The following is a 6,373-nucleotide window of genomic DNA, read 5'->3' on the forward strand; positions in this document are numbered from 1 at the left end:
TGGGTGGGGAAGTTGAAGGAATCTTCGGCTAGGATTACACGTTGGAAAGAGCTACTGGCTCAATATAACTTAGAAATAATCTATAAGCCAGGAAAAGAAAATGTGGTAGCCGATTGGTTGTCTTGAGCGATTACAGTAAACGCAGTGGAAGAGGAGGCCAGAGAACCATTTAGACAATTCCTTCGGGAGTGGACACCGGGAGAGGAAGAACAGAATGTGGCGGAGGAAGACTATAGGGAGGAATCTTCGTCTAACGAGAGCTCGGATGAAGGAAGACCAGCAGATATGGAGGAACTGGAGGCCATAATAAACGACAAGAGGCGACAGATTGTATGGAAGCCGAAGAACACTGGATTGCTTAAAGTTGGGAGTTGCAAGTATGGCAGGTGCAATATCACGACGATTTGGTCCCCCTGGCTGTGACCAAATCGTCGTGATATTAGGGACGACCAGATTTGTAGTGTTGAAGGATCCTTCAGGGCCCGGAGAAACTCATCACCTTTACGTGGGCAATGCCATCGTTTGGGAGAAGATCAAGTGGCTATGGCGCAGTGAAGAAATAGGCATGGATATGAGGTACATCCGGTGCAAGCAGATGGTGGAAACCATTTAGGAAGACGAACGACAAAAAGAGGTGACCACAGCATACCACCAGGGCAAAACGAATCACCGCGGAATCCCGGAGACCCTGCACACATTGAAGAGAAAGTACTTTTGGTGGGGGATGAAGAATTCAATCACGCAGGTTGTTGGAAATTGGAAAGTTTGTCTTCGCACGAAATATGATAGAAACCCACCAAAAGGGAGACAAGAGGAAACGTATACCGCAGATGCCGATCGATACTCACCTGGAGAGGATATAAGGGAATAACTGTGATAGATATCTTCATTAAAGTGGTTGGCGCACCAGGTACAAGAAAAAAGGATATAGAGCGATATGAAGGTCCATTCAGGGTGATTATCATTAGAGAGCACAACATAGTTACAGTTGAAAGTGTTAGTGAACCGAGAAAGAGGAGAACTGTCCATATTGAGCAGTTAAAACTTCCGGAAATCACAAAATAAAGGCTGGTGTGTTCTCATATTGCCACATCCAGATTGTATTAAAGAAAATGTAAATTTATTGGTTTGTTTTTAGAATGTTTTTAGCTTTTGTAAATATTGTCTTTTTATTTTAACTTGTTCGTGTATTGTATGAAGAGTTCTATATTATAAATAGCTTTTCCTTCGAGGTGCTTGTGAGTTATTTTTTTTTTGCAATGATATGTGTATAGGAATTTATTTTATTGTAAATAGTTTTTCTTTATTGTTTTTGTATTTTATGTTATTATATTGTATAGTATTAGTTTATTGTTTTGTTTTTTTATTTTAACTTGTTCGAGGAATTATTCCTTTTTTATTTGTATTCCTAGGTTTAAATTATGTATAAAGTGTTTACTTCAGCAAGCTTATGAGTTTATTTTTTTTAAATGATAATTATATAGGATTTTTTTTTTTGTAAATAGTTTTTGTTTGCTGTTTGTATAGTTATTATACTACATCGTATTAGTTTACGAGGATTGTTCGTAAACTAGTGGGGGGAGTTACGGTCAGAGTCAGCCGTTACTTTGATGTCAGCTGACTGGAGAGATCAGCTGATCGAATGCATATAAGAGATGTATTTAAATATTTTGTAAATAGTTTTTCTTTATTGTTTTTGTCATGTCATTCTATTCTATAAGATAGGTTTACGAGGAATGTTTGTCTAATGGTCATTGTAAATAGTTCTTCCTAGTTTTTTTTTATATGTGTTATTTTATTTTTCTATATAAGTTTACGAGGACTGTTCGTAAACTGGTGGGGGAGGGGGAGTTGCGGTCTGAGTGACATATCAGCTGAGAAAGGCCGTCAGGCGATCTGCTGATCGAACTTGTGTATTGTATTTTGCTGAAAATTTTAGCTTGCTCAATCTATTCAAAATATCCTCGAACCAAGGTATGGGAAACTTCTCGTTTTCTGTGTTTTCATTCAATTTACGATAGTCGACCACTACTCTGTATTTTACTCCATTTTCACCCAGTACGCTTTTCTGACTGCCCGTAACGGACTATTAAAGGTGAAGTGCTTTCCAATATGATTCCTTGGTCACGTAAATTATCTGTCTCCTCTCCAATATTTTGCCGAAGTGCTTGCAGGTACCGTCTCGTACGTCTTCACGCAGGTTACCCTATCTTCTTTTAGGTGAATCTCATGTACTGTTTTTCCTGTTGTTCCCAGTACATCCCCTTCTCTAAAAAAAGTGTTTCAAACTCTTCCATGATTTGGTCTTTCCAGCCTCCTTCTATATTAATAGCTCCTATCCTTGCTTCACTTAATATCTCCTACAAGCTGTTGGCAGACATATCCCTTCTTTCCTATCTTTATGTCCCACTTACTCCCGTGATTCTGAACCCGTGCGCCTACTTTCACCAGTAGGTCACACCCTATAATCATTTGGTAGTCTCGGGATATCTTTCCTACTATGTGTACCATTAGATTTTTGCCCTTAGCCCCCATATACTCAATTCCATTTCTGCCTCCCCCTCTAATCTACAGCCCCCCCTAAAGTGATTAGCTGACACTGACACTCCCTGATCTGGAGCGCCCTATTTCCACCTCTCATCCTATCCAGAGCTTCCCTGCACACAATGGTATTGGAACTCCCTGTATCTACCAAGCATCTCACTCCTTTAGCTCGGATGATAGGCTGGCTGCCGTGTTCTCCTCTTGCGCCGTGGCTCACCAAAATGCGGACGCCCCTCTGCGGACACGCACTTAAGATCTCCTTCGCCTTGCCAGCCACCATATACCATCTCCACACGTTCCTCCTGTTCTGCTGTATGTTATGAATCCCACCATCATTCTCTTCTGCTTCAATCTCTAAGGCCTGAGACGTGTCGGTGTTATCATTTGAAGATCGTTCTCCTCCTCACACGTTGGGAATTCACCTCCATCGGTTCTATCTGGTTCGATTTTTTTTTTAGTCGAAACATATAAGGACATTGTCTCGCTATATGTCCCTCTATTCCACATTCGAAACATCGGGTACGGGAGAATTGTGCCATCCAGTGCCCTATTTTTCCGCATCCATGGCATTTTTGGTTTTCACGGCGCCCACTGCTTCTTGTTTTTATTTGGCCCATTCTTCACTCCGGGTTTTTTATCCTCTCTTTTGCACTTTCCTGTTGCTCTCTTCTTCTCCATGGAACTGAATTATTCCTCGGGCGATTGTAACAAACTTTCGTCCAGCCGGTTTCTTCTATGTCCATTCCTATTTCTCTTCTCTAGCGCTTGTTTCTATTAGATCTTGAGCAATTTCCACAAACGAGCACTCTTTTGGAAATCATTTCTTCTTCCCTAGCTCTCTTACCAACTGAATCTTTAGTACTATTAGGTAGGAATTGCATCCGACCCTGTACCAGGATTGTTTCCATCATTTCGCTGAGTTTATCTTGAATTTTGTTAAAGCGTGCCAGGAGTTCCGCGGTATATTGCCCACTAGACTGTCTGGATTTTTTTTGGATTTTTTTTCTGTTTGGATTTTTCGTCTCCCTGATCATCATAAATATCTCCTCCTCTGGGACCCATCGTCCTCCTCCGAACGCCTTCTTCAGCCTATCCTTAACTATGGGTGTTTCTTCATCGGCCTGAATTTTGTTTAGAATACTCCTCTTTATTCTGCATACCAAGCCCGCCTTCAGTGAGTCAGAATCTCATTTATTTAGTAGCTCTTCCGCTACCTTAGTTTCTATTCTTGCTATAAGTCAGTCGCCTGCTTTGAGAAAATGGTTCAACTTAAATTTCTACAGTAAACCATTCTAAATCTGAAATGGCATTCCGCAGGTTCTGCGAGATTACTGTTTGGAGTTTCATCCGTTCGATAGCATTTATTTGCTCTTCAGTCAATGTCATTCTTAAATACTTCTTTGAAATTACGATGTTTAGCAAATATGACAGAGAGAGAGAAAAAAATTTGTTCTTCTTTTTAAATTTAAAAAATAACTTTCAACCTATACACTCGTCCCGGGTTTCGGCACCAGTTACGTGTTGGCGTAGAAAAAATAATAAAAAAGGAAAAGGATGTCGGAAGAATATGTAAAGAAGACTCTCTCTATGCAAAAACAAGACTAACTTTATTTGGTTCAGTACCTCTATATATACATCTCGATCAGCTGATCTAGTCGATCTACTTAACTTTAATAAATACATATATATAGTCTCTCAACATATAATATGCTTCCGCTAACAGAATAGCGATTTGGTTGTGCGGTGGGGGAAGGATGGCCGAAGTTTGTCAATATAATTTCTTACTGTAAACATTCTGCGGCCATATTTGTCAGTTTGTTTGAATATTCAGTCTGATTCAGTGCGGCTCAGAGTCGATCAGTGTGGATCCAATTATAATATTATGAGATGTTTGCTTAGGTAAGGTATTATTGTTCATTTTGTAGTTACTTTATATTCCTTCTTAAATACATTGCGTAAAAAAAAAAGTTTGTGTTATTAGTTGAGACGGGATTTTCCTGAACTAAACCCAAAATGTACAAAATGGTGTAGTATAAACTTGAATTGTTTATAAACCTCCCAGATCCTGCTTAATCAACTTTATTGTTCTATTTATAATATTAATACAGCTTGCCAGATCTTGTTTGATTTAAAGCAAACTTACTAAATACTCACAACTAAAAAGTAAGACTAAAAATTTGATAATAAACTACCATTAACCACTAAAAAAGTAATAAAGTATAATAGGTGGAGTAAAAATCCAGGTTGAAAACAGAAACATAAAGGTTTTATATAAGAATGAATCTTATTCTAGGCATTTTTTCTGTTGCTGAAGATCACTAAATTATACTTTTCAAGAAAATTCGACAATTGTATTTACTTGTTTTTTTTTTTTTTTCGTTTGAATCAATTCCTCTCCTGTTTAATTGTGGCCTCTCATAGTTTTCTATTCTTAACTATATTTATTTAAGAAGGAATGAAATAAATTGGTTCTGGCATACATTCTTATATTTGTATAATATGGAAAATTTGGTTAAGACATTCAATTTTATGCTATTAATATCGAAATAATTTAATCTTACAGTAATCCAAAAATAAAACGGGTAACATTAAATTTTAATTTATTATTCCATAGATATAGGTCCGGGTATAAAATATCTTACATAGTGGAATAAAATGTGAAAGAATAATGAAATTCAGTCTCAGCTTATAGTATATAAGAGTCTAGTGGGAAAAAAAGTTATTTCACCCCAATTTTTTATTACTTTAATGAAAACTACGTATAATTACTAGTTATGTTAAGTTTATGACTCTTTCCAGCATAGTGAGAGGGAATAAAAAATGGCAGCTGTTTCAAAAGTTAAAAAAAAAAAATTCTTTCAGAACTCCATGGCCCTGTTTCATAATGAAAGCTAATAGTATTAGTTCATAGTACAAGTATAGAAACAATGTGGTAATTGCACTAATACTTATTTTTTTTCATTATATGGAGGACTATTAGTGATATTACAGGAGTTAAAAAGTACTAAAGTAAAAGTTACTGTTGTATAAGTCAGTGTAATTGTATTAAGTTAAATCGACAAGACTAATAGTATTAGTTTGTACTTTATTATGAAACAGGGCCCAGATCTTTAAAACTACCAACCAGACTAGATCTTCATTTAAAGTAGAATACATTTGCTAAAAATATGAGCCCTAATTGAACTATTTACGTTTAATAGATCCCGAGATATAGCTTTTTAAAGAGTAACATTTCATAATAAAATGCCCTGAAACTCAGTAGTTAGTGAATTAATTTGGGGAAAACTATATTTCAGGAATTATTCAACGTACAGATGTCTATTAGCACACAAATCAAAGCTGGTTTAATGTAATATAAAGTAGTCTATTACAGTCATCATCGTAGGTGTAGTAGTTTTTATATTTGTTAAAATAAGTTAATTTCTAGTTATTCCAACAAAATTTCATTTGCAAAATTCTTATTATTTGCGAATAACATAACAACTGCTACCCCTGCGAAAATAATTATTATATACTACTTTATAATATGTTAAAGTAGCTTTATTTTGAATATTCGCAGACATCTGTACGTCTAATGATCCCTGAGATATATTTTCGCATAAATCAAAATTTTTTTTCGAACAACTTGAAATCCACATTTTGTGAATTTATTTTATCAAATTTCATAAAAACTACTACTCTGAAGATAAACGCCATATACTACTTTAGGCCACATTAAACTAGCTTTAATAGGAATGCTAATTAACTTCTGTACGTCGAATGGTTCCTGAGATATAGATTTCCCAAAATTAATTTAGTAACTACTGATTCTCAGGGCATTTTATTATGA

This window comes from Halyomorpha halys, unplaced genomic scaffold, assembly GCF_000696795.3.
Source record: "Halyomorpha halys isolate HHAL.00 unplaced genomic scaffold, Hhal_1.1 Scaffold79.1, whole genome shotgun sequence".
In the NCBI taxonomy this organism is placed as follows: domain Eukaryota; kingdom Metazoa; phylum Arthropoda; class Insecta; order Hemiptera; family Pentatomidae; genus Halyomorpha; species Halyomorpha halys.